At 39.2% G+C, this 24,684-nt stretch overlaps 1 pseudogene; it reads right to left on the bottom strand.

The window, feature by feature from the left end:
- Window positions 1-10,055: 10,055 nt before the first annotated feature.
- LOC133242235 (mRNA export factor-like) lies at window positions 10,056-13,606 on the bottom strand (annotated as a pseudogene).
- Window positions 13,607-24,684: the final 11,078 nt, after the last annotated feature.

Here is a 24,684-nt window from a genome sequence, read left to right as displayed (position 1 = left end):
TAAATGGGCTTTTATTGATCTTCAAATTTCCCCAGAATTATGTGGCTTCATAAATAAATGTGAAATCTTTCAATTTCATTTTATAATATGAAACAGTAGCATTTTTCACAGGTGAAACAGAAGCATTTCTTCATTCAATATAATAGTATGTGAATTACACATTGGAGCTGGAGTTAAAATTTGATATTTTTCTTTTTATGTTTAGTTTCCTCTTAGTAATAGCAGAGAGGGTAGGAAAAAATGGCCTGTAGGAACAACCAAAGAATATATAGCTACCTTTCTTCTAAAATGACTAATGTATTGCTATAACTTCAAACTCACTGTACCTAGCTGTCCAAACCAAGCCTTCTGTTTCTTATGTCTCACACCCATTGCAATGGATTGTAATGGTTTTGTGCTCACAATTCCATGTGTACCCTCTCCTCCCATATACATTTATCATTCTCAATGTAAATTCCCCACCAGGGCTATAGATTATGGCTCTACACTCTGCACTTACAGAAAACCTAATGAAAAGAATAAATTACAGAGGAAGAAATTACCAACTATTACTATGATTCCCAATACTAGGGACCTTGAGCTCCTTTAATGTGCATGAAAACTACTTCCAGTGATTACAGCATCAGTGGGGAAAATGCAAAAAAGGAATTAACATGAATTGAAAAGAACCTCCCTTTTGCTTTTGTTCATATAACGTGGTTATGTCGTGAATTAACTGAACTAGGTAAATCGTTAGGCTGTAATGAAACACAGGGTTATGTATTGTTATATTGTCCTGAATAGAATAGAGAGTTTTACCACTCTAGGGTATTCGGAAAGGATAGTTATAGGAAGAACAAAAATATTTCCAGGGACTTCTCCCTTGAAAGAACTCCCTCTCTCCTAAATGTCTAGAAACTACAAGTAATATGTTTTCTCCCTATGATTTGATGGGCAGCAAAAGGCTCCCCTGCCCCAAATATTTCCATCCCAAAGAACTAGAACTCTTCATATTACTCATATCTTTGGATGGAATTTATAAAGATTCCGGTGACCATATAGTTTTAGCATCTGAATGGAAGACAGTTTAGACATAACGGCCTATCAACTAAGACTTACAGGTTTGGTTTTGTTAAATACCAGAAAGCAAGAAAAAATTTAATGTACATTTAAACACAGACAACTTTCACACAAATTAGATTCTATACTGCTTTTGAAAACTCATGAAATCTGGCAAAACTAGACTCATATTCCTGCACAGAGAATATTGACTTTGGGCAAGTCATTTCATCTCTTTTTTGAAAATTTATTAATTAGAGTATAATTGCTTTACAATGTTGTGTTGGTTTCTGCCATTCAACCATGTGAATCAGCCATATGTATACATATATCCCCTCCCTCTCTGAATCTTAGTTTCCTCATAGATCACAAAATTGTTAGTAGAATTAAATAAGATAATAAATAGAGCCTAGTGCATATTAAGCACTTGATAAATGATAATTATTAATGTTAGCCCTGTCTCCAGGGGTATGTATCCTGCAATTTGGCACCAACCCTTCTATACCAGGCTTTTCTCTCAATACAGATGTTGAACATCAGTGCTAGTCTACCAGTACACTTGCACTATCTTCCTTATAATAAGAATATTTCTATTTTTCAAAATGAATGATAAATTGAGAGGACTTTTGTATTTCAGAAAAACAGGAAAGAATACTAAAACACTAAATATTCTCCAGATACTTTAAGCATGGCCTGATTTCTAAACAAGGTAGATTTGTCTACCATGAAAAGTGCTACTTTAAAGTTTCCCCCCACTTGGCAGTATTGTTGTTGTTTTCACATTGTGTATTTCAAACTGGTCATTCTTAGTTTCAAAGTTTCAAGACTTCAAAAAGATCCCAAGATATCTGAGTAGTGCATTAAAAACAAAGTTGGCATACTTTTCTTTTAAAAATCTGTTTGAAGTCAAGATGTGTTCAAGAAGAAAAGACACTTCATCTTCTGAAGCTGTGATACTTATTCTCTGTTTGTCCCTATCCATTCCTCCCCAGATCTGTTCTCTACCCTTTTCTGACCTGATCTGTGCTCTTGGAAAACTATTAATAATATCCACTAACAGCATTACAGGAATTCTCTTCTTGGCTGGCTTCTATGTATTTCATAACTATAAATCTAGTTATGATCTAGTTACTCCTTGGAAGGAAAGTTATGACCAACCTAGATAGCATATTCAAAAGCAGAGACATTACTTTGCCAACAAAGGTTCATCTAGTCAAGGCTATGGTTTTTCCAGTGGTCATGTATGGATGTGAGAGTTGGACTGTGAAGAAGGCTGAGCACTAAAGAATTGATGCTTTTGAACTGTGGTGTTGGAGAAGATTCTTGAGAGTCCCTTGGACTGCAAGGAGATCCAACCAGTCCATTCTGAAGGAGATCCGCCCTGGGATTTCTTTGGAAGGAATGATGCTAAAGCTGAAACTCCAGTACTTTGGCCACCTCATGCGAAGAGTTGACTCATTGGAAAAGACTCTGATGCTGGGAGGGATTGGGGGCAGGAGGAGAAGGGGACAGCAGAGGATGAGATGGCTGGATGGCATCACTGACTCGATGGACGTGAGTCTGGGTGAACTCCAGGAGCTGGTGATGGACAGGGAGGCCTGGCGTACTGCAATGGGGTCACAAAGAGTCGGACACGACTGAGCGACTGAACTGAACTGAACTGAGTTATGATCAGGAGGAGACTGAGGGTGGAGGGTGGAAGAGAGGGAAGGCTAGAAGAGAGGTCAGAGAAGAGAGGTCCCTATGTTTATGCTCTCTCCCCTACAGTCCATGAACTGCCATTTCGTGGTTACTCTGTGGTCAAAGTTCTTATACTTTGCCACATCTTCCAGGGCTCTATACCCACTATAAATTACAGTAACACCATTCTCCCTCCCTGCCCATTCAAGGCTAAGGATGGTGATAGACTACTATTGTGGTTATTTCCTGGGAACCTCCACATGTCTCACTAATTCCCTTAACCCTAAGTATTTTGCACTAAGTACTTGTCTAAAATATTGAATTAGATTCTGTCTCTTGACTAATATAGAAGCCATTACCAAATGTACTGTTTTGTTTAAAAGATATTATTCAGCCTTAATTTTTGAGCTATACTTGTTAAAGCAATAAAAATAAAATCTGTGACTATTCTACAATAATGACTCTATGACTTATATAACCTTTATAATTGAATAGATACATGACTATTTAAGTGTTTCTTCTTTCAAAGTAAATATACATAAATGTGTAACATTTTAGTATTGTTTTAGTATTGTTGATTTTGGCATGGAAATTATTGAATAAAGCGAAAATAAAGGATAAGGGCTTCAAAGGTGGTTCAGTGGTAAAGAATCTGCCTGCAAATGCGGGAGACATGGGTTCAGTCCCTGATCCAGGAAGATCCTACATGCCACAAAGCGACTAACCCCATGCACCACAATTATTGAGCCTGTGTTCCAGAGCTAATGTGCTGCAGCTACTGAAGTCCATGTGTCCTAGGGCCAATGCTTCACAACGAAAAAAGTCACCACAAGGAGAAGCCTGTGCACCCCAACTCACCACAACTGGAGAGAGTAGCCCCTGCTTGCCACAACTTGAGAAAAGCCTATGCAGCAACAAAGATCCAACATAGCCAAAAATAAATAAATACAATTTTTAAAAAAGAATAAAAAGCATATAATCACCTAAATAGATGCGCAAACAGAATCTGATAAAATTAAACATCTATTTATGATAAAAAAGAACTCTCAGCAAAATATAGGTATCTCAATATAATAAAGGCTATATATAACAAATCCACATTTAACATCATATAGAACAGTGGAGAAGGCAATGGCAACTCACTCCAGTGTTCTTGCCTGGAGAATCCCAGGGCCAGGGGAGCCTGGTGGGCTGCCATCTATGGGGTTGCACAGAGTAGGACATGACTGAAGCGACTTAGCAGCAGCAGCAGCAGAACAGTGGAAAGATTAAAGCATTTCCTCTAAATTCAGACACAAGGAAGGATCCCACTCTCACCTCTTCTATTTAACATAGTATTATAAGCCATAAACATAGGACTCAGACAAGAAAAGAAATAAAAGGCATCCAAACTGGAAGGGAAGAAGTAAAACTATCACTGTAGATGTGACACTATATATAGAAAATCCTAAAGTCTCCACACCAAAATAAAAAATGAAGAATAAATGAATTCAGTAAACTTGTAGCATACAAGATCAATATAAAGAAATCTGTTATTTCTTTATATGCTAATAATGAACTATCAGAAAAAAGAATTCAAGAAGACAACCCCAGTTATGACTGCATCAAAAAGAATAAAATAACTGGGAATAAACTTAACCAAGGAGATAAAAGATCTATACTCAAAAAACTCTAAGACATCAACAAAGGAAACTGAAGACAATGCAAATAAATGGAAGGCTCCATGTTCATAGACTAAAGAAATCAATACTGTTAAAATTTCTACACTACAAAAGCAATCAGCAAATTTAACATAATGCCTATCAAAATACTCATGACATATTTCTGATTCTCAAATTTATATGGAATCAAAAACGACCCAAATCAGCCAAAGCAATCTTGAGAAAAAAGATCAAAACTGAAGATTTACATTTCCTAATTTTAGACTTTATTAGAAAGCTACAGTAATCAACATAGTATGTTATTGGCACAAAAACAGACACATAGAATAATGGAATAGAATAGAGCCCACAAATAAACCCATGCACTTATGATCAATTAATCTACAACAAAGGGGGCATGAATATACAATGGAGAAAAGACAACCTCTTGAATAAGTGCTTCTGGGAAAAATCAGACAACAAAACGTAAAAAAAATGAAATTAGAACATTCTTCAACACGATATAGAAAAATTACCTCAGGATAAAGACCAAAATATAAGATCAGAAATCATAAAAATCCTTGAAGAAAACATAGGCAGGACAATCTTTGACATAAATCACAGCAATATTGTTTGGATCAGTCTCAAAGGCAAATGAAACAAAAGCAAAAATAAACAAATGAAACCTAATTAAACTTAAACGCTTTTGCACAGCAAAGGAAACCACTGGCAAAAAGAAAAGAAAACTTACTGAGTGGGAAAAAGTATTTTTCAAATGATATGACTCATAAAGGGTTAATATCCAAAATATGTAACAGCTCATAAAACTCAATATCAAAAGAACAAATAACCCAATTAAAAAAAAATAGGCAGAGGACCAGAATAGACATTTTTCAAAAGAAGCTATACAAATGGCCAATAGGCACATAAAAGTGCTCAATAATGCTAATCATCAGAGAAATACAAATCAAAACCTAAGCGAGACATCACCTCACACCTGTCAAAATGACTATCATCAAAAAGTCTACAGATAAATTTTGGTGAGGATGTAGAGAAAGGGGAACCCTAGTTAGTTGGAATGTAAATTGGTGCAGCCACTATGGAAAACAGAATGAGGTTTCCTCAAAAAACTAAAAATAGGACTACCATATGATTCAGCAATTCAACTCCTGGGGATATGCTGAAAGAGAATAAACACTAAGTTGAAAAGATAGATGTACTTCAATTTTCAATGCAACATTATTTACAGTATACAAGATACAGAAGAAATCTAAGTGTCCATACAACAGATGAACTGATAATGGAGATGTGTATATGTATGTATATGTACACACACAGGGGAATACTACTCAGTCATAAAAAGAAGGAAATTTTGCCATTTGCAGCAACATGGATAGACCTAGAAGGTATTATACTTAGTGAAATAAGTCAGAGAAACAACAATACTCAATGTTACCACTTAAATAGGGGATTCCCTGGTAGCTCAGTGGCAAAGAATCCACCTGCAATGCTGGAGACATGGGTTTGACCCCTGGGTCGGGAAGATCCCCTGGAGAAAGAAATGGCAAGCACCTCCGGTATTCCTGCCTAGGAAATCCCATGGACAGAGGAGCATAATGGGCTACAGTCCATGGGCTTGCAAAAGAGTCAGATATGACTTAGCAACTAAACAACAACCAACAATCATTTAAAGGTCAAATCTAAAAATTAAAACAAATAAATGAAATAAAAAGACAAAAACAGACTCAGAGAAAAAAATTATGGTTACCAGTAGGGAGAAGAAAGGGGACAGTGGCAAGACAGGGATAAGGGATTATGAGGAACAAACTATAATGTATAAGGTAAAAAAGCTTCAAGAATATATTTAATAGCACAGGGAATATAGCCAATATTTTATAATAACATTAAAGAGATCATAAGCTATACAATTTTGAATCACTGTCATACACCTAAAGCTAATATAATACTGTAAATCAACTATACCTCAATGAAAAAATTAATCTTAATAATGATACTAATTATTATTCCATCTGCTAGAATGTCATTTAAAAAAATCATTCAATTAACTGAGTTATAATACTGCAATTAAGGATTACAGTAGTCCATGTGCTGGAAATACTTATTACTTAATAAAACACTATTTAGCCCTGGGATTGAGTATGTGTTAATACTCAAAAGATATGGAAATACTCACTTTTATTGAAGCTAAACTATTAAGAGAATCAAATAAATGTAATTTTAGCACCTTGACAACAATGAGACACAAGTAACAACCAAACAAGGTGATGAAAGGTGTTTACAGAAAAGAAAAATCATTCTCCAGGGGCTGTCCTGTGCCGAGGACAGAATTAGTTCATATATTTTAATTTTCAACCAAAATACTGGTCAATAATCATCCATGTTAACTAAGATAACAATAAGCTCTTAAACCAAAACAATTTGAAAGAAAAAGAAATGCAAGAAGGCAAAACGGTTCTCTGAGGAGGCCTTAAAAATAGCTGAGAAAAGAAGAGAAGCAAAAAGTGAAGGAGAAAAGGAAAGATATACCTAACTGAATGCAAAGTTCCAAAGAATATCATGGAGAAAAAAGAAAGCCTTCTTAAGCGAACAATGAAAAGAAATAGAGGAAAACAATAGAATGGGAAAGACTACAGATTTCTTCAAGAAAACTGGAGATACCATGAGAACATTTCATGCAAAGATGAACACAATAAAGGAAAGAAATGGTATGGACTTAAAAGAAGCAGAAGATCTTAAGAACAGGTGGCAAGAATACACAGAAGAACTACACAAAAAAAGGTCTTAAAGATCTGAATAACCATGAAGGTGTGATCACTCACCTAGACCCAGACATCCTGGAGTGTACAGTCAAGTGGGCCTTAGGAAGCATTACTACAAACAAAGCTACTGGAGGTGATGGAATTCCAGCTGAGCTTTTTAAAATCCCGAAAGGCGAAAGGCGATGTTGTTAGGGCCAGTGTACTGGGATGACCCTGAGGGATGCGATGGGGAGGGAGGTGGAAAGGGGGTTCAGGATGGAGAACACATGTACACCCATGGCTGATGCATGCCAATGTATGGCAAAAACCACTACAATATTGTAAAGTAATTAGCCTCCAATTAAAATAAATAAATTAATTTTAAAAATATGCCAGCAAATTTGGAAAACTCAGCAGTGGTCACAGGACAGGAAAAGGTCAGTTTTAATTCCAATCCCAAAGAAGGGCAATGCCAAAAAATGTCCAAACTACCATATAATTGTGCTCATTTCACATGCTGTCAAGGCTGTGCTCAAAATTCTCCAAGCTAGGCCTCAACAGTACATGAACCGGGGACTTCCAGACATACAGGCTGGATTTAGAAGAAATGGAAGAACCAGAGATCAAACTGCCAACGTCCATTGGATCATAGAAAAAGCAAGAGAATTCCAGAAAAATAGCTACTTCTGCTTCATTGACTATGCCAAAGCCTTTGACTGTGTGGATCACATTAAACTGTGGCAAATTCTTCAAGAGAAGGGAATACCACACCACCTTACCTGCCTCCTGAGAAACCTATACACAGGTCAAGAAACAAAGTTAGAAACACACATGGAACAAAGGACTGGTTCCAAATTGGGAAAGGAGTACGTCAAGGCTGTATATTGTCACCCTGCTTATTTAACTTATATGCAGAATACATCATGTGAAATGCCAGGCTGGATGAAGCACAAGCTGGAATCAAGATTGCCAAGAGAAATATCAACAATTTCAGATATGCAGATGATATCATCCTAATGGCAAAAAGTGAAGAGGGACTAAAAAGCCTCTTGATGATGGTGAAAGAGAAGAGTGAAAAAGCTGGCTTAAAACTCAGCATTCAAAAAACTATCATGGCATCTGGTCCTATCACTTCATGGCAAATAGATGGGGAAAACAAATGAAAACAGTGACAGACTTTATTTTCAGGCTTCAAAGTCACTGTGGAAGTTGACTACAGCCATGAAATTAAGATGCCCACATCTTGGAAGAAAAACTATGATAAACCGAGACAGTGTATTAAAAAGCAGAAACATCACTTTGCCAACAAAGGTCTTATAGTCAGTCAAAGCTATGTTTTTTCCAGTAGTTGTGTATGGATGTGAGAGCTGGACCATAAAGAAGGCTGAGTGCTGAAGAATTGATGCTTTTGAACTGTGGTGTTGGAGAAGACTTTTTAAAATTGTTTTAATTAATTAATTTATGTTTAAATCATTTTAATTGGAGGCTAATTACTTTACAATATTGTAGTGGTTTTTGCCAAACATTGACATGAATCAGCCATAGGCATACATGTGTTCCCCATCCAGAACCCCCCTCCCACCTCCCTCCCCATCCCATCACTCAGGGTCAGCCCAGTGCACCAGCCCTGAGCACCCTGTCTCATGCATCGAACCTGGACCAGCAATCCGCTTCACATATGATAATATACACGTTTCAATGCTACCCTCTCAAATCATCCCACTCTCACCTGGAGAAGACTCTTGAGTCCCTTGGACAACAAGGAAATCCAACCAGTCAATCCTAAAGGAAATCAACCCTGAATACTCACTGGAAGGACTGATGCTGAAGCTGAAGTTCCAATATTTTCGCCACCTAATGCGAAGAGTTGCCTTACTGGAAAAGACATTGATGTTGGAAAAGACTGAAGGCAGGAGGAAAGGGGGCGACAGAGGAGGATGTGATGGTTAATGGCATCACTGACCCAATGGACATGAATTTAAACAAACTCCAGGAGATGGTGAAGGACAAGGAAGCCCAGTGTGCTGCAGTCCATGGGGCTGCAAAGAGTCGGACACAACTTAGCTACTGAACAGCAACAACAAGCTCTTAAAATATTCCAAAGTGCCTACAGAATTATCAAGGAATCAAGCTATGCTTTGTTTAGTTTTGGTTTCCTGTACTCTTAACTGCATAATTTTATATCATTTTCTCATATTTGCTAATGCACATGCTTATTTAAGAAATAGTGTTGGATGCTTACTTTACGCAAGATGTGCTTAGAACTACAGATGAAATGACAGTGAACAATAATGGTGTTGGAATGTTCTGGTTAACTGAGAAAAATTTTGAAGGTCATTATGCACTTTATTTCATCTCCCATACTGGATACAGTGAAATTTTCTCTATGTGGCCAACTATGTTAAATAACAATATTAAATTACCAGGATTCCCTTTAGATTACAATTTAACATTCTTACTAATTTCTAATTTCTCTTACCTAAGTTGCTACATTTGTAAAAATCAGCAGAATGTTGGCTACAGCTACTTTGGGTAAATATTTGTTTACTTGATAATGTATTCTGCTTTAGGCTGGCTTTAGGCATCTGTGATGGTGACAGGAAATTCATCTATCCCTCTCAAACATGATGCATTTAAATCAGTTTGGGTTTGAGTTGGTAAAGGATAAACTGCTCAGAAAGGGAATACCAAGTGGGATGTACTTACTTTTGGTCTCTCAGGGGAAAGAGAATTTAAACAGGAGACCACACCTCATATTCATCTGCAAAACAAGGCACCCATCCCATTGCCAGGTATCATTTGTGTTTCACAGACATATGGATAACTCAAGGGGCAAGCCAAAATGAATTCCAAAAAATTGTTTTAAACTGGGTGTAAATTTTTAATGGCAGAATATCTTGACACTAATCAAAACAGAATAAAGGTTACACTTGTATATTTCCAAACTAAATAATATCATCAAATTCATGAATACCTATTGAACACCTACAGTATGCAGGGATGATAACATTGAAGATGAAGGATTCCTGATACTCCACATACTTTTGACCAGTAGTAGCTAGAAAGTTAGGAGAAGGCAATGGAACCCCACTCCAGTACTCTTGCCTGGAAAATCCCATGGACGGAGGAGCCTGGTGGGCTGCAGTCCATGGGGTTGCTAGGAGTCGGACACGACTGAGCGACTTCACTTTCACTTTTCACTTTCATGCATTGGAGAAGGAAATGGCAACCCACTCCAGTGTTCTTGCCTGGAGAATCCCAGGGATGGGGGAGCCTGGTGGGCTGCCGTCTGTGGGGTCGCACAGAGTCTGACATGACTGAAGCGACTTAGCAGCAGCAGCAGCAGCTAGAAAGTTAAATTGTTAGTCGCTCAATCCATGTGCGAGTCTTAGGGGCCCCTTGGACTGCATCCTGCAAGGCTCCTCTGTCCATGGAACTCTCCAGGCAAGAATACTGGAGTGGGTAGCCATTCCCTTCTCCCGAGATCTTCCCAACTCAGGGATCAAACCTGGGCCTCCTCACTCTGGGCTGATTCTGTACCATCTGAGCAACTAGGGAAGCCCCTAGTAGTAAGCTGGAAGTGTACACAAATACATTTCTATTGTGATTGAAGCTGTTAAGCCAATATTGGCTGATCTAACTGCTCCAAAATTCTAGTTTGTTCTGGCATCTTTGTCCCAAAAGCTGCATCTACTATCAGATCCCATAGCTGCAAGGGTGCCTTGAACAGGATGGAACACAATTCCATTTACCACGTAGACATCTTGAGGAGCTGAAGTGTTGGTTCTGTTAGATTAATATTTAAAAGTGAAGTTATCTTTGGCAGGAATTGGGGGGTTGATGTAATGAATAGCAATTCTCCCCTCAATGCTTCCCAGGGCAAACCTGTTCAGTTTATTCTGTTTGTCTTTAAAAAACAGCCACATATTGATGCTGATGCTTCAGTGGAGACGCTATCCTCCTGAGTTCAGAAGGTTGATTCTCTAACTGATAGATAATCAGTTCCCTCTCTGTAGCTGCCACCCAGCCGTAGGATTATCATGTCAGCAGAGTGACACCTTTCAGGAAGTTGTAAAATCATCATAGGGGTTGATAATTGTGTATCCCCAAACGTCAAAGTCTTATCCTAGTTCCAGGTCATCACACAACTGTAGTTTGGTGTGGTGATCCAATGTATAGTTTTAACAGGAGTATCATGTTGCACAATGTGTCTATTGCCTGCCTGCTATTGAGGTCGTATGTTTTGGTAGTTTTATCACATGATGCTGTAAACACTTTGCTCCCATCATCACTCCAGCAGACATCTAGCACAGGCTAGGTGTGTATCTGCTGGGCTTTTGCAACAGTCTGTCCACTATCTTGAGCTTCCTGCAGCTGCTGCTGCTGCTAAGTCACTTCAGTCGTGTTCGACTCTGTGCGACCCCAAAGATGGCAGCCAACCAGGCTCTTCTGTCCCTGGGATTCTCCAGGAAAGAATACTAGAGTGGGTTGCCATTTCCTTCTCCAATGCATGTATGCATGCTAAGTCACTTCAGTCGTGTCTGACTCTGTGTGACCCTATGGACAGCAGCCCACCAGGCTCCTCTATCTACAGGATTCTCTAGGCAAGAACACTGGAGTGGGTTGCCATTTCCTTCTCCAATGCATGCATGCTAAGTTGCTTCAGTCCTGTCCAACTCTGTGTGACCCCATGGACAGCAGCCCACCAGGCTCCTCTGTCCACAGGATTCTCTAGGCAAGAGTATTGGAGTGGGTTGCCATTTCCTTCTCCACTGAGCTTCCTAGCAGCAAACATCAACATCGTTAGCCCACGATCCTACAGAAGAAAGTTCCCTAGCAAGGTTGGTAGGCTAAAAGACAGACAACCAATCCTATCATCAGGAGAGGATGTTACCTCAATATCCTTCATAAAGTGAAAGTGAAAGTTGAAAGTCTCTCAGTCACGTCCAATCCTTTGTGACCTCATGGACTATACAGTTCATGGAATTCTCCAGGCCAGAATACTGGAGTGGGTTAACTGTTCAGTTCTCCAGGGGATCTTTCCAACCCAGGGATCAAACCCAGGTCTCCTGCATTGCAGGCAGATTCTTTACCCACTGAGCCACCAGGGAAGCCCTTCATATCTTTCATAAGGTTGTGATTTATCTGTGGTTGTGTTGCCAAACATGGTGGTCCTGCCAGATCCAAAACCCGAGCTTGTTCCAAACAGACTCATGCCACAGAGAGAAGCCAGCAATAGAGAGCAGGAGGAGCTCGGGAGCCTGTGACTCTGCTTGGGCACAAAGGAGATGGAAGCAAGGCAGCAGGCCGGCTGAAGAAACTGCCCTCCAAATTTCTAAAAGCAAGATTTTCAACCATGGGATTTGGGGGCAAATACACCAGTGAACTGGAGAAGGTAATGGCACCCCACTCCAGCACTCTTGCCTGGAAAATCCCATGGACGGAGGAGCCTGGTGGGCTGCAGTCCATGGGGTCGCGAAGAGTCGGACACGACTGAGAGACTTCACTTTCACTTTTCACTTTCATGCATTGGAGAAGGAAATGGCAACCCAGTCCAGTGTTCTTGCCTGGAGAATCCCAGGGATGGGGGAGCCTGGTGGGCTGCCGTCTGTGGGGTCGCACAGAGTTGGACACGACTGAAGCGACTTAGCAGTAGCAGCAGCAGCCAGTGAACAGCATACTTCTCCTTCTGCCTCATCTTCTACGTCTAATCAATACCAATGTTTTATGAATTGTAACTCCTAAATATCACTGGAACATCACCATTCCTCTCCATCCATCCATATGTCACATCCTTAAGCAGAAGACACCCTCATCTCTTACCTGGACCTTCTCCTAACACGTCACCCTATACCAAGTCTTTCCCAATTCCAAACTACTTTTCATATCACAATATCATTAATCATTTTAAATAAAGCACAAATATAATCATTACCTCCACTGCCTTGCCTTCAGGCTTCCTGTTGCCTGCAAAGTTAAATTCAAATGGCATAGCAAGGCATGTGGGTACAAGTCTTATACTTTTTCACTAACCATCCCCATGTCTCTGTGGATATACTCCATGTTCTAATTAAACTAAACTGCTTACAGCTCCACACAAACTTATTTCCTCTCATCTGTCCGTAGTTTAGCACATGCTAGTCTCTTTGCTAGGCACACCCTTCACCCCTTCACCTTCACTTTTTCTAAAGCTCACTTTACTCATTATTCAGGTCTCAGCTAAGACACCTTCCTTCAGGCAACCTCATTTGACTCTCAAAGACTGTGCTAAATATGGCTCCTAGTTATACCAGAATAATTTGTGATTCCTTGTTACCACTTAATCCCACTGTATTTTAATCGCTTGTTTGTCTAGCTTTTTCACTGGGCTGTAAATTCCATGAGAACAATTTTATCTTGCTAATCCTTATATCCTCAATCCCTAGTATAATGGTTCCACATAATCTGTCGTTGCTAATAGCCCTCCTATTTTAAATCCATAGTTTTTTTTTTTTTTTTTTTTTTTTACTTCGAAGAATCGTGTCCAATCTGAAAATGGGGGTGCATTTGAATCTGGGGGAAGTGGACAGGTAACTTGGGTTACCAACATGTCCAGAAATTCAATCTATAAAATGATATACTATAGAGAGAGCTATGTCTTATAGAAATTTTTTCCACTTTAGTACTACGAGGCACCCACAGAAGCTTTACGAGCATTTGCCCCCTCATTCACCAGTGTTGTACAAATTAAAAACATCCTGTCAAGGCAGAGAATCTTCTCCATAAGATGCAGAAAGGAAAGGACACCATTTTAGTACTTTACATGCACTGAACCAGATTAAAACGCACATCACAGGCAACCTGCTAATAGATTCTGAAGACAGAAAGAGATTCCGCCCTATATATCATCAAGCAGTTACAATGCATTACATACATGTTCTCAAGATTAACCATAATTTGTCTTTCCATAAGAGGACACTACAACACTGTTTCGTATGCATTCTTTCACAGTTCATCCCCAATTCATCTGGTATTGAGATAGCCATTTCTGTTAGCTAATTGCCTTTGTCTGAAGGAAAAACAAAACTCCTGTCACTAGTACAAGCATTTGGTTACAGCTCAGGAAAAGGCATTCCTACAGTAACAGGGAAACATTCACACTCTATATTCCTTGATGTTTACATTTCAAAGAGATGCTTCCCAGATGCTTAAGAAAAACACTCCTGGGTTGCAAAGCTAGCAAGTGGCTTACCTAGTCTTCAAACAGATCTACAGAGATATTAAAGGGAAAGGAGAAGGATTCACAAATAATAGATTTTTCACAGAAATATACTGAGAAAGGGAGAGGGAATTTTCCTCTTGGCAATGAGAAAAACCATTTTTTAAAAATCTACCCTTATACCAGTCAGCTCAAAGTTAGGTAGGCCTTTGTCTTTTCTTAATAAGCAGGCCTCCCTCAGAGAATATATGTCCTCTCTCACAATCTATGTATCTCACATAGTAGAAGAAATGTTTTGAGAAAGCTATACCCATGGCTTTAAAAATCATATATATGCTAATCAGGTGGCTTTAAAAAACATGTATGTGCTAATAAGGAGTCCAGATTATATTAGTAGTCTGGCCTTTCCCTTGAACTCAAGACTCAAACAGAAGAGAGATTAAAGCATTTAAAGATCAGGACTTCCCTGGTGGTCAGTGGTTAAGACTCCATGCTCCCAGTGGAGGGGGCCCAGGTTCAACACTGTTCAGGGAACTAAGATCTCACATGCTGTATGATAAGGCCAAAATGAATAAATAAAAAAATACTCTACAAAATAAAATAAATAAAAATATTCAAACATTGATATTTCCTGGATATTGGGAAATCAGAAAAGACACCAGCCTATGTTCTATGTAGGTATGCTTTATATATGCAACTGTCTGATCAAAATTTCCACTTAATAATGAATTGGTGTCTTAAGTATATTGTGTGAAACTTCTATCCCTAAACTGCTCATAGCATGGTCTTCCCTGTACCAATAAAAGATAACCCGATTGCTTGGGCCAAAAAAGTAGGAGTCATCACTGATTCTTTCTCTTACACTTCACACCCAGCTTATAGGGAATCCTCTCTTCTCCAATTTAAAAATGTGTCAGCAAATCTCAACATTTCTTATCTCCTGCACTGTTAAGACTCTAGTCAAAACTACCATCACTTTGGGGCCTGGATTACTGTAAAAACCTACTAACTTGTCTCCCTGCTTAACATCTTCTGCTCCTACATTCTCTTCTCCATACAAAATCCAGAAAGATTTTCTTAAAAACCCCAAATCAGATCGTGTTTCTCTTCAGCTCAAACCTCTTAAGACTTCACAATTCAATAGAGGATAACTTAAAGTCCATACAATGGCTGATAAGCCTCCACAAGGCCTCCCGTTATTTTTGTCATCTCATTTCCTATTCTCGTCCTTTTGCTCTCTTCACTGTATCCCCACCGCCCGTTTGCTGTTCCTAAATCATGTGAGGCTTCAAACTGGCCTTGAAGCCTCAGATCTGGCTATTTCTTTGGTCTTGAACTCGTTCCTCAGCTATTGGCATGGCTCTCCTCTTCTTTCACCAATTTATAAAAGAACTTTTAAAATATATTCTGAGACACAACTTACATAGCATAATATTCTCTAAGTTAAAGTGTAAAATTCAGTGGGTTTTAGTATATTCACTGAGCTGTACAATCATCATCATTTTATAATTTGAGAAATTTTTCATCACCTCAAAAGGCTAGTTTGAACTCATTAAACAGCCACTTCTCCATACCTCCAGTTCCTTCAGTCCCAGGCAACCATTACCTTGCCTCTCTGTGGATTTGCTTACTCCTGTCATTTGTACAAATGAATTCATATAGTATGTGGTCATTTTGTGTCTGGCTTCTTTGACTTAGCATCATGTTTTTGAGGTTCATCCCTGGTCTCATAAGTATCACTACTTCATTCTTTTTATGGGTAAAAATACTTCATTGTATGTATATATGACAATTTGACTGTCTATTCATCTGTTGATGGGACAGGAATATTAACCTTTAAGTACTAAAACTATAAGTCAACATTAGTGCATCCACAATTATAACTGCTAATGGTGAGATTATATGTGGCATGCACAAAATGTTGTGAAGAATAATATTTAAATTATTTGCCAGCAAGTGTTTTTGTAAATAAAAGTCCCTTCTAGTTCTTGTTTTATTAAATATGTGAATACAGTGTTTTCATTAATGTCTTACCTCTGACAACTTGTATTTGGCATGGGTTCAGCTAGATCTCTAGGACAGCAGTAGAGTTTTCAGTCCATTCCTGTCCATAACTGCAGTAGTCCACACAAGTTATAACCCTGGATACATTCTCAAATAAGAGAACACCAAGGCATCGCCCTCAGGAATTTCACTATCAGAGAAAAAGCTTTGCTACTATATTTTAATTTTTTTAAAACTGTTCTAGGCCCTATTCGGGGGCTTCCCTTGTAGCTCAGTTGGTAAAGAATCTGCATGCAGTGCAGGAGGCCTGGGTTCGATCCCTGAGTTGGGAAGATCCCCTGGAGAAGGAAATGGCATCCCACTCCAATATCCTTGCCTGGAAAAGTCTCATGGAGAGAGGAGCCTGGTGGGCTGCAGTCCACAGGGTTGCAAAGAATCGGGCACAACTGAGCGATTAACACTTACTTACTTACTTAGGCCCTATTCAGTGACGCATTCAACCCTGTACTAGACTTATGTGCTGTTCTCAGGGACAGCTGGGATGTTCTGAGAGGTCTTTATAACATCTTAACTCAGGGATTCACCCATCTGGGACTGATCTGCATAGTACTCTGCCTATGTGTCAGAAGACGGCCCTGGTTTGGGAAACACCCTGGGCTGCCTGCTTCCATCCACTTTCAGAGGCAGTTTGGTTAAGGTTAGAGTTTAAACAATCAATCTAAGGTAAACTAGCTTAGACTCTGCCCAAATATGACTTCGTCTTGAGGCTTTTAAATTAATATAATTTACACATCATGTAGTCCACCATTTCAAAGTGTACAGTTTTAGTAGCTTTCAGTCTATTTACAAGGTTGAACAACTATCACCATGATCTATCTTCAGAATATTTTCATCACCCTAAAAATAAACCCCATATACAGTAATAGTCATTCCTTACTCCTTTCCTCAGACTCCTAGCAACCACTAATCTACTTTCTATCTCTAAGGATTTTCCTATTCTGTACATTTCCTATAAATGCAACTTACAGTCTGTATCCTTTTGTGTTTGCTTAGTGTCTTTGAAGTTCATTCATGTTGTAGTATGTATCAGAATTCATTCCATTTCATGGTTCAGTAATATCTCATCCTATAGATATACAACATTTTGTTTACCCACACATCCACTGATGAGCATTTGATTTGTTTCAATTTTTTGAATATTAGAAATAATATTGCTATGAACACTGATATACAAATTTTTTAAAATTAAATTATTTTAAATTTATGTGGACATATTATCCACTTATTTTTGTTAAATCAAATTTCTCCTCTCGGCAAAGTGTCCTAATAGTCCTATTTAAAATAGCATTCCCTCTCTCTTCATGACATTTTTTATTCCTCTTCACTGGGCCGCATTTCTCTATATACCTGTGATCATCTGCTTCTTATTCATCTTTCTCCACTTGAATGCAAACTACATGAGGGCAGAGAATCTTATTTCTTTTGTTTAATGCTGTAACCTCAGTGCTAGTAAAGGCTCTTAGGCACAGCAGATACACAATATGAATTTTTAACACTTTCTGTCCCCTTTCTTCTGAACATTCACTGTCCTCACTGTCCCCTCTACACACATGGCTTGAAAAGTCATTTCTGGTAAGGTTTTACCCATTTACTTTCCATACCAAAGGAACTGCAAAGTGTATGTAGACATTCTCCAGACACTCCATTTCTGTTTCTAAAGAAAACAATGTGAGAGAACTGTCAACATCACATGAACTTTATAATATGGATATTAAACACAGGAAGGTGGAGACAAAAGGCCTAGATTTGAATCTGTAGTCTTCTGCCTTTTAGCTGTATGACCTTGAATAAGTGTCTTTACTATAATTTTCTCATGTGTGTAAAACAAGTAATAATTGTATCAATTTCATGGGGTACTTGTGAGGATACATGCATTAAAGAATGTGAAGTGTTTATGACAGCATGAGATACCTCAGTTCAGTTCAATTCAGTCACTCAGTCGTGTTCAACTCTTTGCAACCCCATGAATCACAGCACGCCAGGCCTCCCTGTTCATCACCAACTCCCAGAGTCTACTCAAATTCAGGTCCATCAAGTCGCTGATACCATCCAGCCATCTCATCCTCTGTCATCCCCTTCTCCTCCTGCCCCCAATCCCTCCCAGCATCAGAGTCTTTTCCAATGAGTCAACTCTTCGCATGAGGTAGCCAAAGTATTGGAGTTTCAGCTTTAGCATCATTCCTTCCAAAGAAATCCCAGGGCTGATCTCCTTCAGAATGGACTGGTTGGATCTCCTTGCAGTCCAAGGGACTCTCAAGAGTCTTCTCCAACACCACAGTTCAAACACATCAATTCTTCGGCGCTCAGCTTTCTTCACAGTCCAACTTTCACATCCATACATGACCACAGGAAAAACCATAGCCTTGACTAGACGGACCTTTGTTGGCAAAGTAATGTCTCTGTTTTTTAATATGCTATCTAGGTTGGTCATAACTTTCCTTCCAAGGAGTAAACGTCTTTTAATTTCATGGCTGCAATCACCATCTGCAGTGATTTTGGAGCCCCCAAAAATAAAGTTTCTCACTGTTTCCTCATCTATTTGCCATGAAGTGATGGGACCAGATGCCATGATCTTAGTTTTCTGAATGTTGAGCTTTAAGCCAACTTTTTTACTCTCCTCTTTCACTTTCATCAAGAGGCTCTTTAGTTCCTCTTCACTTTCTGCCATAAGGGTGGTGTCATCTGCATATCTGAGGTTATTGATATTTTTCCCCACAATCTTGATTCCAGCTTGTGCTTCTTCCAGACCACCATTTCTCATGATGTACTCTGCATAGAAGTTAAATAAGCAGGGTGACAATATACAGCCTTGACATACTCCTTTTCCTATTTGGAACCAGTCTGTTGTTCCATGTCCAGTTCTAACTGTTGCCTCCTGACCTGCCTACAAATTTCTCAAGAGGCAGGTCAGGTGGTCTGGTATTCCCATCTCTTTCAGAATTTTCCACAGTTTGTTGTGATCCACACAGTCAAAGGCTTTGGCATATCCAATAAAGCAGAGGTAGATGTTATTCTGGAACTCTCTTGCTTTTTCGATGATCCAGCAGATGTTGGCAATTTGATCTCTGGTTCCTCTGCCTTTTCTAAAACCAGCTTGAACATCTGGAAGTTCACGGTTCACGTATTGCTGAAGCCTGGCTTGGAGAATGTTGAGCATTACTTTACTAGCGTGTGAGATGAGAGTAATTGTGCGGCAGTTTGAGCATTTTTGGCATTGCCTTTCTTTGGAATTGGAGTGAAAACTGACCTTTTCCAGTCCTGTGGCCACTGCTGAGTTTTCCAAATTTGTTGGCATATTGATTGGAGCAGTTTCACAGCATCATCTTTCAGGATTTGAAATAGCTCAACTGGAATTCCATCAGATACCTTGTAATTAACTATTATTATCATCATCACCAGCAAATAAAAGGTAAAGCAACTCATAATTTTCTTTGCTTCACAATGGTAAGGAAGTATAAAATTTCCATCAATATAGAAAAAAAGAAAAAGCATACACATTTTGATACTACCCAACTGACAAAGGCATTTCAAGTAAAGCCTATGAATAACAATGACAATAATTATTCCAACTAACAATTAATGAGAGGCAGTATAATATGGTAATCAAGAGCAGTCTCTGGAGCCACATTCAGTAAGTTCAGTTGTTCAAGTTGTGTCCGACTCTTTGCAACCCCATGGACTTCAGTATGCCAGGCCTCCCTGTTCATCACCAACTCTCAGAGTTTGCTGAAACTCATGTCCATTGAGTTGGTGAATTCATCCAACCATCTCATCCTCTGTCATCCCCTTCTCCTACTGCCTTCAACCTTTCCCAGCATCAGGGTCTTTTCAAATGTGTCAGTTCTTTGCATCAGTTGGCCAAAGTATTGGACTTTCAGCTTCAACATCAGTCCTTCCAATGTATATTCAGGACTGATTTCCTTTAGGATGGACTGGTTGAATCTCCTTGCTGTCCAAGGGATTCTCAAGAGTCTTCTTCAATACCATTGTTCAAAAGCAACAATTCTCTGGCACTCAGCTTTCTTTATAGTTCAACTCTCACATCCATACATGACCACTGGAAAAACCATAGCCTTGACTAGACAGACCTTTGTTGGCAAAGTAATGTCTCTGCTTTTTAATATGCTGTCTAGGTTGGTCATAACTTCTCTTCAAAGGAGCAAGTTTCTTTTAATTTCATGGCTGCAGTCACCACCTGCAGTGATTTTGGAGCCCAGAAAAATACAATCTGCCACAGTTTCCATTGTTTCCCCAACTATTTGCCGTGAAGGGATGGGACCAGATGCCATGACCTTAGTTTTCTGAATGTTGAGTGTTAACCTAACTTTTTCACTCTCCTCTTTCACTTTTATCAAGAGGCTCTTTAGTTCTTCTTCGCTTTCTGCCATAAGGGTGATGTCATCTGCATATTTGAGGTTATTTATATTTCTTCTGGAAATCTTGATTCCAGCTTGTGCATAAGCTGGAGCCACATTGCCTGGGCTCAAATATTATTACACTGCTTACTAGCCATGTGACCCTGGGCAAGTTATTTAACCTCTCTGTGATTTTTGGTAAGAATTAAAGATGTTTATACATGTAATGAGCTTAGTTCAGTGTCTGGCACCTGGCAAATGCCCACTATATTTTAGCTACTACTACTGGGTACTATGTTATACACAAAGACCCTCACCATGACTATACAAAAGTAAATCAAATCACTCTCAAACACTCTACATATGCTGTGCCAATAAGAATGGTTTAAGTCACACTGCATTTCTATCTTCTTGACTCAACTAAAACCTAGAATGTGGTAAATAATGGATAAATGCTTATGGATGGAAGAAAAGGAGGGCAGAAGGCAGTAGGCTCCAGGCATTGCTGCTGCTCTGTCCCAGAGTCTACCACTTTGTTTTTGCTTAGGCGCTAAGTCCTATCCAACTCTTTGCGACTAACTGTAGCCCTCCAGGCTCCTCTATCCATGGTATTTCCCAGGGAAAAAAATACTGGAGTGGATTGCCATTTCCTCCTCCAGGGGATCTTCCTGACCCATGGGTTGAACTCGCATCTCTGTATTGGCAGTTGGATTCTTTACCACTGAGCCACAACGGAAGCCCAGAGTCTTACCACATTGTTGTTCAGTCACTTAAATCATGTCCGATTCTTTGCAATACCATGGACTGCAGCTGGACACCAGGCTTCTCTGTCCTTCACTATCTCCCAGAGTTTGTTTAAACTCATGTCCATTGAGTTGATGATCTGCCATATACCTACTTGTTTTATATATAGTCTTCTTACTCATGTAATTCCTCATGTTCTGATTTCTTAAGCTTCTAGTATTTACAGCTAACAGAGGTGGCAGAGTGGTTTCAGAGGCCCTTGCCATACATATGTCCAGAATAGTTAAGCCTCAATGTGTAAGCTTCCCATACATCATTTTATATCTCTACCATGGTTTTAATGAATGAACTAAATGGGCAAATCCTTAATTTACAATAAATTCATAAATAATGACGCCGATCCTAAACTGGGAAACAGGAGGACCTGTCTATGGAATTTTAAGATAGACTTTAAATTACCAGGAGAAGGCTGATTTCTGTGATAAAGAAGTAATGAAATGAAACAGGCTATTTTATAATAAGAATGGCCAACATCTGTCAGAGTCATCATGAGACACCAGCATAGCGCAGCCTTAATTTTTTACATGATGGACTCAAAACTACTGGATAGTGGAGGTCTTAAATCCCTTATTTGTATTTATGATTTTGTGCTTAAAATGAGCTGTCAGTATCAAAATTGGGTAGTTGACAGTTACACAGAAAACTGAAAATCAAAAGTCGGGCAAAGAAAATACCTATCATCTTCTGAAGTTTCCCTCCCAAACCTGATTTGGATTATAATTTGCTATATGCCATCTAAACTTTTTGTTATTATGAAAACACAATATCCAGAGAGTTTCTTGTTTCTCGTGAAGAAAATATGGCTGTGGCAAAATATTAATGATCAGTGAATTCTACTTCAGGCCTCCAAACACAATTGTATTAATTTGAGTGGTTAAGAGGAGCAGAAAAAAAGATGATTCTATAACTTTATCCACAGAAATGGTATCTACTACTAGTCCCCAAGCTATGCCAGGGCGTCTACACTTTTCAAATAATAAAACAAGCCAAATATGAAAATAGAAGCATGTATTTTCCCATGTTTGATGATAATGCCCCTAATCTTCAGTGAAGTAAGAACAGTGACCCAAGAGTTTCAGGGTAGCAAAGAATAGAACTTCTCAGCTAGATGTGACAAACTACAAATAGGAACATATATATATTCACTGGATACTCTCAGGAACACTGGGCTCTCCTTAACTTCTGAATTTACCATTATCTTTGATTTGGGTATTCTCCTAAATCTATCTTTACCTAATTGACCCCTTTTGGGAGATCAACCCTGAATATTCACTAGAAAAACTGATGCTGAAGCTGAAGCTCCAACCCGTTGGCCACCTGATGTGAAGAGCTGACTCATTGGCCTGATGTTGGGAAAGAATAAAGGCAGCAGGAGAAGTGGGTGACAGAAGATGAGATGGTTAGACGGCATCATGGACTAAATGGAAATGAGTTTGAGCAAACTCTGGGACATAGAAAAGGACAGAAAAGCCTGGCGTGCTGCAGTAATTGTCTTCTGGATGGACTAGTTGGATCTCTTTGCAGTCCAAGGGGACTCTCAAGAGTCTTCTTCAATACCACAGTTCAAAAGCATCAATTCTTCAGTGCTCAGCATTCTTTATGGTCCAAATCTCACATCCATACATGACTCCTGGGAAAACCATAGCTTTGACTAGATGGACCTTTGTCAGCAAAGTAATGTCTCTGCTTTGTACTATGCTGCCTAGGTTGGTCATAGCTTTTCTTACAAGGAGCAAGTGGCTGCAGTGATTTTGGAGCCCAAGAAAATAAAGTCTGTCACTGTTTCCACTGCTTTCCCATCTATTTGCCATAAAGTGCTTACTCCTTGGAAAGAAAGTTATGACCAACCTAGATAGCATATTAAAAAGCAGAGACATTACTTTGCCAACAAAGGTCCATCTAGTCAAAACTTTGGTTTTTCCAGTAGTCATGTATGGATGTGAGAGTTGGAATATAAGAAAGTTGAGCACCAAAGAATTGATGCTTTTTGAACTGTGGTATTGGAGAAGACCCTTGAGAGTCCCTTGGACAGCAAGGAAATCTAACCAGTCCATCCTAAAGGAAATCAGTCCTGAGTGTTCATTGGAAGGACTGATGCTGAATCTGAAACTCCAATACTTTGGCCAGCTGATACGAAGAGCTGACTCATTTGAAAAGACCCTGATGCTGGGAAAGATTGAAGGTGAGAGGAGAAAGGGATGACGGATGCTGAGATGGTTGGATGGCATCACTGACTCAATGGACATGAGTTTGAGTAAACTCCAGGAGTTTGTGATGGACAGGGAGGCCTGGCATGCTGTGGTCCATGGGGTCATGAAGAGTCGGACACGACGGAGTGACTGAACTGAACTGAACTGATGGAACCAGATGCCATGACCTTAGTTTTTTGAATGTTGATTTTTAAGCCAGCTTTTTCACTCTCCTCTTTCACTTTCACCAAGAAGCTCTTTAGTTCCTCTTTGCTTTCTGCCATAAGGGTGGTGTTATCTGCATATCTGAGGTTATTAATATTTCTCCCTGGAATCTTGATTCCAGCTGATGCTTTATCAAGTCCAGCATTTTACATGATGTACTCTGCATATAAGTTAAATAAGCAAGGTGACAATATACAGCCTTGATGTACTCCTTTCCCAATTTGGAACCAGTCCTTTGTTTCATGTCCAGTTCTAACCATTGCTTCTTGACCGGCAAATATATTTCTCAGGAGGTAGGGAAGTTGGTCTGGTATTCCCATCTTGTTAAGAATTTCCCACAGTTTGTTGTGATGCACACAAAGGTTTTTGCATAGTCAATAAAGCAGAAGTAGATGTTTTCCTGTAATTCTCTTGCTTTTTCAATGATCCAATAGATGCTGGCAATTTGATCTCTGGTTCCTCTGCCTTTTCTAAATCCAATTTGAACATCTGGAAGTTCTTGACTCATGTACTATTGAAACCTGTCTTGGAGAATTTTAAGCATTACTTTGCTAGCATGTGAGATAAATACAATTGTGAGGTAGTTTGAACATTCTCTGACATTGCCTTTCTTTGGGATTGGAATGAAAACTGACCTTTCCAGTCCTGTGGCCACTGCAGAGTTTTCCAAATTTGCTGGCATATTGAGTACAGCACGTTAACAGCATCATCTTTTAGGGTGTGGAGAGAGGG

The sequence above is a fragment of the Bos javanicus genome, chromosome X (assembly GCF_032452875.1).
Source record: "Bos javanicus breed banteng chromosome X, ARS-OSU_banteng_1.0, whole genome shotgun sequence".
NCBI lineage: Eukaryota > Metazoa > Chordata > Mammalia > Artiodactyla > Bovidae > Bos > Bos javanicus.
The sequence above is the reverse complement of the archived record's forward strand: the minus strand, read 5'-3'. Positions and strand labels throughout refer to the sequence as shown.